This window comes from Protopterus annectens, chromosome 12.part0 (assembly GCF_019279795.1).
Source record: "Protopterus annectens isolate FY-2018-M chromosome 12.part0, PAN1.0, whole genome shotgun sequence".
In the NCBI taxonomy this organism is placed as follows: domain Eukaryota; kingdom Metazoa; phylum Chordata; order Ceratodontiformes; family Protopteridae; genus Protopterus; species Protopterus annectens.
Genome location: NC_056746.1, coordinates 364972900 through 364985316, shown reverse-complemented (window position 1 = coordinate 364985316; position 12417 = coordinate 364972900). Strand labels below are relative to the sequence as shown.

Below are 12417 nucleotides of genomic sequence, written 5' to 3'. Positions count from 1 at the left end.
GTATGGAGATGACATACCTGTGGAAGCATGGAGGTATTTAGGTGAAATGGCAGTGGAGTTTTTAACCAGATTGTTTAATGAAATCTTAGAAAGTGAGAGGATGCCTGAGGAATGGAGAAAAAGTGTTTTAGTACCGATTTTTAAGAATAAGGGTGATGTGCAAAGCTGTAGTAACTATAGAAGGATAAAATTGATCAGTCACAACATGAAGTTATGGGAAAGAGGAGTGGAAGCTCGGTTAAGAAGGGGCATGATGATTAGTGACCAGCAGTATGGTTTCATGCTGGGAAAGAGGACTACAGATGCAATGTTTGTTCTGAGAGTGTTGATGGAGAAGTACAGAGAAGGTCAGAAGGAGTTGCATTGCGTTTTTGTAGACTTAGAGAAAGCATATGACAGGGTGCCTAGAGAGGAGTTGTGGTATTGTATGAGGAAGTCAGAACTGTCAGAGAAGTATGTATGAGTGGTACAGGATATGTACTAGGGCAGTGTGACAGCGGTGAGGTTTGTGGTGCGAGTGACGGATGCGTTTAAGGTGGCGGTGGGATTACATCAAGGATCAGCTCTGAGCCCTGTTTGATTTGCAATGGTGATGGACAGGTTGACAGACGAGATCAGACAGGTGTCCCCATGGACTATGATGTTTGCAGATGACATTGTTATCTGTAGTGAGAGTAGGAAACAGGTGGAGGAGACCCTGGAGAGATGAAGATATGCTCTAGAGAGAAAAGGAATGAAGGTCAGCAGGACTAAGACAGAATATATGTGTGTGAATGAGAGGGAAGATAGAGGAATGGTGAGGATGCAAGGAGTAGAGGTGGCGATAGGTGGACGAGTTTAAATACTTGGGATCAGTAGTTCAGAGCAATGGTGAGTGTGGAAGAGAGGTGAAGAAGAGAGTACAGGCAGGATGCAGTGGGTGGAGAAGAGTGTCAGGAGTGATTTGTGACAGACGAGTACCAGTAAGAGTGAAAGGGAAGGTCTACAACAGGGTAGTGAGACCAGCTATATTATATGGGTTGGAGACAGTGGCATTGACAAAAAGGCAAGAGTTTGAGCTGGATGTGGCAGAGTCAAATATGTTAAGATTTGCACTGGGTGTGACGAGGGTGGACAGGATTAGAAATAAGTATATTAGTGGGTCAGCCCAGGTTGGAAGGTTTGGAGACAAAGCCAGAGAGGTAAGATTACATTGGTTTGGACATGTGCTGAGGAGGGATGCTGAGTATATTGGGAAAAAGATGCTAAGGATGAAGCTACCAGGTAACAGGAAAAGAGGAAGGCCTAAGATAAGGTTTATGGATGTGGTGAGAGAGGACATGCAGGTGGTTGGTGTGGCAGAGCAAGATGCAGAGAACAGGAAGAAATGGAAACAAATGATCCGCTGTAGCGACGCGTAACGGGAACAGCTGAAAGATGATGATGATGGAGCTGTATTGGATTTGATTCTAATAGTGTGGAGGGGAGCAAGGGAGTTAAGAATATCGAGGAAGGTGGTGTTAAAGGAGTGGACAGCTTCATCCAAGGGGAAAGTGTTGAGATGAGACCAGTTTATTCTAGAGAGTAGGTCAGTGAAGGAGTCTGGGCAGAAATTAGTAAGATTGCGAGAGGAAATATACCTGAAGGGTTTGGTGTCAGCAATCTATGAGTGTAATCAAGCACACACTCCTGACACTAACATATGTAGGAGGTGTGAGGAGACACACTTGAAATTATGATCACTACAGGCTAGTTGACTGGTGTGCATGGCAGAGATATATATGGCACAATCTGCACTGTCACGAATGTAAACCATGCCATCAATGTCGTTAAACAGGTATGTGTGTCATGAGTGCATCACTGAAACAGATATCACACATGCATGTAGTATTATCCCTTGATGGGTGTTCTGTGCCATCTGATGATAATGGTTATGCAACAAAACTAATACCTAGGTATGCACAAGTAGATGTGTGACAGCTCACAGTGACAAAGGTGGTACACATCATTGGAAAATGTCTATGGAGGAACATGAGGAAGGGTGCATTGTACTCAGGTATTGGTGTGGTGAAGGCTGTGAACTATGAAGGTTTTATGGCCTGCCATGTGGATGTCCTGCACATACTCAATAGTTGTGTTACATACAAGGGAGCACTAACCACTGTGGAAACATGATGGTGGACATTCCACATACCATATATCCCAGGACATAGGCCACATAACAACAGGTCTGCTGATAGGGTGTGATGTCTACATGATCCTTAGTTTGTACATTTGTTTCCATAACAAAACAAATCCCCATGTTTTTTTTTCCATGTCATGTACTGTCGTGGCTGTGGCAGCAATCTTTGATGTGTGTTAATACAGTCTTTATTATACTAATATCACAGTTGGAGTCAATGAATGTCCACAATCTGCAGTCCTCCAGACAGCTGTTGGGACACAAGAATTGTATGTCATTCTTAATGTCTGTGACTTTAATCATGGACAGGAAAGGGTCTAGCAGACAGCCCTGATGTGCACACATGATCACTGGACATGAGATACAGGTCACTTCACACATTTCTACATATTTAGATGCCACGTATGTGATCCACTGTTCTACCCACTTGGTGATATAGGTGTTGATGGCCACATCTGTCATTGTGAAGTGAATACCTTAGTGTGGACTCCCGTCAACTTCCTTGGCCGTTTCAAGTTCCACAGGATGATGCTCTTTGAGGACATCTGACAGATGTAACAGACACAGCTCTAGCATCAAAAACTCACACATGTCTGTTGCACACAGCCGGGATATTACTAGTGTCCATTTAAAGAAGGTCCATGATGACATGTTGATCTATCTTACAGATCAGAAGAATCAGGATGTGTCTATACATGCATGCATCAGGTGCTGTTTCCAGCCCACTCAGATAGTTGGATGTCAATGTACACCCTTCTACAGGAGCATAGTCCATCTGGAGGGTATTTTGATGTTTGTATAGCACCGTGTTAGGTAAGCATCTGTTCTGAGTCACGCTATAGGCAATCTGTGATGTTGTCACAGCCCATTGTTTGTGTGTGATAGGCCTGGATGAAGGTAACACAGTGCAACCTGCCAATCTTGATCTGTCCTAGGATTTGGACACAATCCCCCTACTCATGTATCACTGACAAACTCTAATAGCTGGGGATTAACACTTAGATCACTAGATGGTTAACCAATGTCCTCACTGAGACCCCACATACTGTGAAAGTTGGTGACTCAACCTCTACCATTACAGCTGCCACCACTGGTGTGTCCCAAAGATCTGTGCTGGGCCCTATACTCTTTGGAATCTATTTCTCAACAGTCCAAGCTACAAAATACAACCTGTAGCTTACCAAGTTTGCTGATTGATACATATTGGTTGCAATTATTGAGTCCATCAATGATGTGACTATAATACAAAAGAGGCTAACACAAACAAATGACCGGTGCCAAAGCCACACGGTCTATTAACAAATATAGAATGTGTCAGGATTTGTGCTTATGCAAAGTGGAATTCCTTAGTAAATACACCATTGACAACACTCCCCTAAGATGAAACCAGTGGTGCAAGATTTGGGAACGCGCATAGATAGAAATCTGAACTTCAACCAAGTGTCCACAGTAGTATGGAAAGGCTATGTCGTGCACCTCAGACTTCAGGCCACTGCATCCAGATCTGAGGAGGATATAACAGCACTGTACTCAAACCTCATCTGAATACTAATACACTATAATGCTTCCTTTTGCATGTACCTTACCAGACACTTGCAGCAGCTGGAGAGACTATGGGGGTTTCACACTAAGAAAATACAGGTCCTACAAACCATGCCATGACATGCATGGATATACTGAAAGCCCTATTCCTGACATCTTTATTGGAATGGATGAAGTGATTTGTGTCTGGACTACAGGACATCTCTGACCCTGTCCTGATTTATATACTGCACATCTGCAAATCAGAGTCTGCTGAGAGGAAGCTGGTTAAAGCAATGTCCCACATGCTGTTGTAAAATGCTCACTTTCTACTGTCAAGCAAGTACACACACACACACACACACACACACACACACACACACACACACACACACAGTTGACTGCAGTTAGAATAGATCCCCTACCTAAGTACATAGACTACAGAATACAGAATACAGTACCATATACAAATGCCACAGCTGAAGTCTGACTTGGACCATCTCAGGCAATACTTTATAGCTAATAACATCAGCAGTGTTTGTTCAGGAGAATATAACATTGTCCCACATGCTGGTGTAAAACGCTATTTGTAATGTCAAGCAACAGTTCACACACACACACACACACACACACACACACACACACACACACACACACACACACACACACACACACACACACACACTTGACTGCGATGAGAACAGAACCCCTACATATCTAAGTACACAGACTACAGAACTCAGTACTTTATGCAAGCACCATGGCACAAGTCTGAATTTTACATGACTACAGGTCAACTTATAGTGGATGACATTAGCAGTGCATTTTTGGATAGAAGAAGCTGGGAGGCCTGCATGAAGTGGCTCTGTAGGTATGTGCAAGTATAAATATACTGCGCAGTTATGGGATTGCAGTGGTAACTGCAGGATACACACTTCTGCTTTTCTGGCTAGACACACACACACACACACACACACACACACACACACACACACACACACACACACACACACACACACACACACACACACACACACACAGCTGACTGCAGTGAGAACAGAACCCCTACATAAGTACTTATAGTGGATGAAATCAGCAGTGCATGTTGGAGAGAAGAAGTTGGGAGGCCTGCATGAAACAGATGTGTAGGCATGTGCAAGCACCAAAATCCCTACCTAAGTACACAGTCTACAGAACACAGTACGTTGTGCAAGCACCACAGCACGTCTGACTTTTACAAGACTGCAGGCAAACTTATAGTAGATGACATCAGCAGGCCATGTGGGAGACAAAATGTTGGGAGACCTGCATAGGCTCATAGCTTCATATGTACATAGGACGCTACTAGCCTAATGGCCCTATGGTGTTTAGAAGCCTAGCTATGTAAAAACACAAGTGTCCTTATTCAGCATAGTTGGATGGTCATTCTTAGAGTGATTTTTTGTGAGCAGCACCAACTGGTCCTGTCCATGCAGAACATAGGTGCCACCCCAGAGGTGACTTTACAATCACCCGACCACTAGTCAAGGTTATGCTTCAACAGGTTCACTGAGGAGCATTGATTCACACACAGTGGGAGCCTATTACAGAGGAGTGTGAGTCATTGGGGGATATATCTGTCTCCCCAGCATGTTCTGTTTACGTCACAGGTTAGTTTGAAAACCCTGGGCCAAGTTATTCTTGTCCCATTTGATTTACAGATGTGCAGCATTTCCACTAGTGCAGAGTCTGAGACTGCTCTGTAGGACAAGCATACGTCACCTCTCAGCAGCTGCATGATACTGAGTATTCTGACAGGTTTTTCATTCTCTCCACGTATGTCATGTTCAGAGGCCCTGGAGTCTCCCAAGCACAACCCTGTGTTTTCTCCAATTGTTGCAGGTGCTTGGTGAGGTAAAGACAAAAGGGATCATTGTAATCAATTAGTGGTCTGATAAGGGTAGAGTACAACAGAAGTATAACCATCCAGGTCTTGGATGTGATATGATGTCAATATACATGGTGTGTGCAATGCAGAATGTGCATCACCACTATGAACTCTTAGTGAAGAAAGTGTAGATTGCTATGAATATGTGTTCCCATGTCTCACAACACTGTGCTCGATCTTAGAGGGGTGCTATGTATACCATAATTAGCAGGAGTACTTCATTGCCAAAGGGGACAATGAGCCATTGCATGATTTTTCAGTCTCTGAGTTTGGCACCAATCATTTGTGTGTGGCAGCTCCTTCCATAATATGTTACCAATACTGCGGGACTCTATATTAGTGCGTCCAGTTACCACTCATCTGTAAACTTGGTAAACCACAGGCCATCTACCATTTCCTGCAGTTCAGAGAAGTAGTTTGCAAAGAGATGAGGACCAATCAAAGATCTTTGTGGTATTCTAATGGTAATTGGCTACTGATGGAGGTGTAGTCCCCAAATTTGACCTTTGCCAATAGACCTTGTATAGAAAAGCTTGTTGGAGAAATCATTATTTGAATGCAGGTAGTATGCATCTCAAGCATACTTTTCATAATATTGTTCAGGGGCAAGGCTTCATAGCATCACAATTATGTACAGATACAGATGTATTTCATAAAGAACTTAATGTGTTAAATGAACATCTATTGGACAAAGGTTATTCCAAGGAGAACTTACAGAAAGGTAAAGATTTAGTATTACTACACAGGGATGACAGAGCTAGACCGTGGTTTTCAGGTAATAGTGTGCATATGGAGAACAGGGCAAAGGCATGTTCCAACTATGGTAAAAAGCCTAAGATAATGTTGCGTTATAGTAATAATATACAAGGAATTTGCAACATTATTAAGCAAAACTGGAAAATTCTTAGAAGTGATGACCATTTGAAGGATAAAATAGATGTACCTAGATTCACCTTCAAACGTAATAGTAATATGAAGGATATACTTTGCCATGAACCTGGTTTGAGAAATAAAAATCCTGTATTGAGTACATCTACTACCCATGGTAGGATGGGAACTTTTCCCTGTAGGCATTGTAAGGCATGTGCCTTTGTGAATGGCCTCAACTATTTTGTACATCCTACTACTAAAAGGAAATATGTTTTTGAATTTTATGCAGATTGCTGCACAGAGAATGTGATTTATTTGGTGCAATGTAGATTTCATGTCCCAGTTTTTATGTCGGAAAAAACAACTGTAAGTTAAAAACAAGAATATTGAATCATTCGTCATCCATTAGACAGAGGGATGAACATAATCCTTTACACCAGCATGTTTTAACTTTCCCAGAGAATACCTTTTCTTTTATGGTGTTACATATTGTTAGTATGGGAAAAAAAAAGGGGGGGGGTGATATTGTTAATAATACAGAATATGTAGAGCTTAAATGGATTATACAATTGGCAGCAGATAGCCCACCAGGGCTAAATAATTCTGTCCCTTTAAAACCGGCCTTAAAGAGAAGGAAGGCGGGTTAAATACAAGAAGTGACTGGTTGTCTTATTTTAACTGAATAATTTTATATATAAAGAGGTTTTACTGAATGTGAATTTTGTCTGGAAAAGAGTTTCACCCGAAAGTGCTATTTTTTTATAAATAAACAAGTATCGGCTAGTTTGGACTCTGCTTTATTTGTTTGGTGCTATTTTTATAAATTACTGGAAAGTTTAGACTAAAAATTGTTACTGTGATAACTTACTATAGGAGCCTATATGCTTGGGCTGAAGTGGTGTCCGTTTTTAATTCTTCAAAATTAAGTCCAGCAAATATGCCAAGTATTTTTGATAGTATTCCTTTTGTTTTATAGACGTGTTTACCAGCTTATGGGAGGATATGAATTTAATAGCAAGGTTACAAAAATCTTCCCATGAAATTATGGATTTATCTGTCCAGTTCTTAGTGATGGATAATTTAATGAGGGCACACAGATAAGTACGTGTTTTAGAATTTTGGGAAGACTAGTTGTAGTGATGTGTAAAATAGCCGTTTCCCATGAAAAGGTGGATTTTTCATATCCTATCTTTCTTAATCTTACTCTTAAGGAACACCATAAGTTGTAAACTCTTTTACAGTTCTAAAAGATGTGGAGCATGTCAGCTTTTTCATTTGGGCAATAGGGACAATATGATGAATATTTGGGATTAAATTTGTTTAGAACTGATGGCGTGTAGTAAGCATTACTATTGATCATGATTTGGGTGTAAAGCAGACGCTTGAAGGGGATTAGTTTAATCATATTTTCAATAGCCAATTTTTTATTTTCATATGAAATCACTTGACTTTTCTCATTCCAATAAGATGAGAAGAGGAGGGTATTCTGGACTTTTATGTTTGTGATTAGTTCATATGTCTTGGAGATAATTTTATTCTTAGTTGCTAGTGTTTTGAGAATTAAGATAGCAGAGTTAATATCCTGGTGATCAATTCTGACAGATGATAATTTAGTTTTTAGTAAGTAAAAGATGGGTCTGAGTTTAATATCATACTTCTTAGGCAGCTTAAGCTTCTGTCTTAGTTCCGTTATATTAGAGTCATGCCATTTGTATAGTTCCCAAATGAGAGGAAAATTCATTAAGTTTATTGGTTGGTTGTTGATTACTAAGTTGGGATTTAGGTGAAGCAGTTGAATATGATCTAGAGTATTAGAGAGCTGAGTTAACTTGAACATACTTTGAAAAGTAAGGATAATATGTTTGATAAGTGAGTGTAGGTTCTTTGTAAAGCAGTTTTTTGGATTTAGATTTAAAAAGGGGAGACACTTTGGATTTATGTCAAGGGATTTCATTTGATTGTATCAGATTTTGATCCATTGGGGTGTCCAGCTGCTCAGTTTAGGATTGTAGTTGACTACACGGATCAGTCTGCTAGAGTTGATTACATAGTAATAGAGTTTGAGATCTGGTAACCCCAGTCCTCCTTTATCTTTTGATAGTGAAGGTTTGTCATATTTTATTCTAACATATTTAGGGTGCCACAAGAATTTTGATAAGGCCTTTTCTACATTTGTGAAGAATTTCTGTGGAATGATTGAGAGAGTAGCATTAAGCTGAAAGAGGATCCTAGGTAGAACATTCATTTTGACCACACTAGCTTTTGACAATAAGGACAGATTAATATTTCTCCATCTGTTAATGTCATTTTCAATATTTGACCATGTGTGTAGTAAATTTATCTTAATGATCTCATTAAAGTTAGGAGTATAGTTTATGCCTAAATATTTTAGGTGGCATTTGGGTTTGATATCAATATCAGGAAAGTAGAATTCTTTATGGCCCAAATGATTTAAAGAGAATATATATGATTTATTTGGATTGAATTTGTAATTAGATATAGAGTATGTCTCTAGTGAGTTAAGTATTTTTTGAAGGTCAGTACTGGGTAGTTCAAAGTATAAGTTTAGATTGTCAGCAAATGCAGAGTATAGAAGGTTTACATTCAAGATTTTAGGTATATGATGAAAGTTTTTTTTGGGGACAAAAATAAAGATTAAAAAGGTAGGGGGACAGGGGGCAACCTTGTCTTGTCCCATTAGAAATGACAATAGGGTTGGATTTAAATTTATGTGCAAGGTAGTGGAGGCATTTTGGTAAAGTACTTTGATTATATTAATGAATTCTTGAGGAATTCCAAAAGGGGGAAGACATTAAAGAGATAGGTTAGGTCTACTCTGTCAAAAGCTTTACTTGTGTCAGCAGTAAGGGCATATCTAAGATGTTTATCATTACCTAGAAGTCTTATGATGGTAGCTAAGAGAAGAGTGTTATCACATATTTGTCTATTCTGCATGAAACCCATTTATTCATGTGAGATTATGGAGGGGAATATGCTTTTCAGTCTGTTTGCAATAACATGGGCTAAATTCTTGAAGTCCGTATTGATGAGGACAATTGGTCTATAGCTAGCTGGATCTAAGAGGTCAGAGTTTGGTTTGAGTATTACAATGTTTTTTGAGTTATTTAAATATCTATCAGTTATGCCATATTGAATGATGTGATTAAACATTTTTAACAAGATTTTTGAGACAGGCTCAGATAAATTTTTGAAGAATTCTGCAGTGTATACATCTGGGCCAGGGGCTTTGCCTACCTTGAGTTTATTAATCACAGTTTTAACTTCTTCTAAAAAAAGGGGTGATTTTAGAGAGTTCTTTTTAGAGTCACTAAGTTGGAAGAATTTTATCATGTGCATAAACTCGTCAAATTTATCACTAGAGTGAGAGATTGGGAGATTATATAGATTTTGGTAGATATCCTCGAATGTGTCTATAATGTCTTGATCTTTATGTTTTAGAAGTCCTTTATATTTGATTTCTTTAATCCTAGGAGGACCGTTTTTGATATTGATTAATCTAGCAAGAATTTTAGAAGGTGTTTGTGCCCATTCCGAGTACTGGTAAAGGGATCACATCTCTATGATTGAGAGGTTTTTAAGGTAGAGGTTGTGTAATTGTTTTTACAAATCAGCCATTGTTTCTTCCAGAGCTTTTGAGTAGTTATGTTGAAGTTCTATTTCAATATCCTTAATCTGAGTCTCAGTTTGGATTTAAGGTTATATTTTTTCTTGTACCACAAGAATTTTTGGATAATTAGACCACTTATGACTGCTTTAGCAGCAGCCCATTGGACATCATGGGGGATTTGAGTAGAGATAAGCTCGTTGTCAAGTTGGGCAAGGATAAAATTTATTTCCTGAATTACTTCTATTTGAATAATGTTAGAATTTAAGGTCCAACTGCTGACATAAGAAGAACTTGGGTTATAATTCGAGATGTTTATAAAAATATTGATTTTGGAATGGTCAGATATAGATCTTGGCGAGACCTTATAGTTCAGTCTATAGTGGGTGAAAGTTTGGGAAATTAGGAAGGCGTCAATTCTAGACCAGGATTTATGTCTGGTTGAAAAAAAGGTGTATCTAGGTATTACATTATCATGCTGAAATTTTGAGTAAGGGTCTATTAGATCAAAAGTGTTCTGCAATTCTTCTAGTGCTAATTTAGTATGTTGAGATTGCCTAATATCCTTATGTGACCTGTCTTTGTCTGGGCTGAGTAGAGAGTTCCAATCCCCTCCTATGATGTATAGATGATTTTGATAATTTGCTAGGATATTAAAGATATCATAAATAAAAAGATGCTGGTTTGATCAGGGACTGTATATATATATATATATATATATATATATATATATATATATATATATATAGATATATATATATATATATATATATAAAGTAAAGGTTTATTTAGCATATGGCGGTTACTGGTGAATAGACTCCATCTTCCATTAGGATCACTTTTGATGGAAGTGATTTCCTCCTGATAAGATGTGTTAACTATGATTGTTATCCCCTAGAAGATGAGTCATAGCCAGCAGCAATTATTTGCTTCACCCATTTCCTATTTCTATCACTATTCCAGAGCTCGTTAGTCAGAAAGGTCTCTTGTAAAAAAGTTATATTGCATTTATTTTGGAATGTGAGGTGCATGATTAAGTTTCTCTTTTTTTATCTAATAACCCCTTTATATTCCATGAATCTATTGTAATCATTATCCCAAAACTAGATTTGTTTTAAAAGTGTTGGTTATCTGGGGCATGTAGGACTGTATATTTGTACTTGAAATTTTAATATTTGGAGATAATTTGAGATAGGTGACTTCTAAACCCTTAAACCCTATATATGTGCCTAACCACCCATCCCTCTGAAAGAATATGTATATGTTCATTGTAGTACAGGAAACTGTTACATTTAGGCCTGAAATTAAATGAGTATAAGGCAGAGGGGATAATACAACAACCTAGATTGTTCCAACTGTGAACAAGCATCTGCTGAACACAGTGCTTAGCTCCTCCCTTAATTATTAATAGATAAACAAAAGATGAATCTAACCTCGTATCTATAAAATAGCAACATGAGTATCTTGGCGAAGGAAGCCAGAACAGAAGGATTATTAGGAATACCATCTGTTAAGACAGATGTAACTTGATAGTAATAACAAAAATGTGATAATTAAGTCAAAAACTCTAATGGAGGAAGAATGACATAAACAATCTCAAAACATTACAAGATGGTATTTCTACCTAAGTAATAATGATCTTAGGTAATATCAACACTAGTAACAATTTTTATAACATTTTAGTAACTTGTAAATAAAATTGTCAGATTACATGTAACACAGCTATTAGAAACATTTGTTTTCCACACCAGGTAACACTAAAGAAGAAATGGGATGTATAGTTAGCAACTAAAGCAAGTACCCTCTAGCAAAGAGCAGTGCAACATTTTCTTTAAATTTATATTTTCTGACTATATACCAATATATGAAAGACAGATTACCATTAATCTAAGTAGAGATAATGAGATCCAGCAATTAACTCAGGTATAGTCTGACTAGTCAACTTACAGTATACCATAGGTCCATAGGGTTACTTCAACCCTAGGAATGTATAGCTGCAGGAGAAGGTAATAACTCCATATAATCGTTTTTATAGTCAGCAAAACATACATATATATATATATATGTATATATATATATATATATATATATATATATATATATATATATATATGTATATATATATATATATATATATATATATATATATATACATATATATATATATATATATATATATACACACACACACACATTTGGCTGATATAACATATAACAATATCTGCAAATTCTTGACTTTTATTAGGTTACTGTTTATGCAAGCCTATTATATCTGCAAGATGTTTGCCATACACTAAGTTGTTATTTAATACA

The 12417-nt window shown here is 38.0% G+C and overlaps 1 protein-coding gene across 4 annotated transcripts in view; it reads right to left on the bottom strand.

The window, feature by feature from the left end:
- RHBDF1 (rhomboid 5 homolog 1) overlaps positions 1–12417 on the bottom strand; it is a 1247410-nt gene that overhangs the window by 794945 nt on the left and 440048 nt on the right. The window lies entirely within an intron of this gene.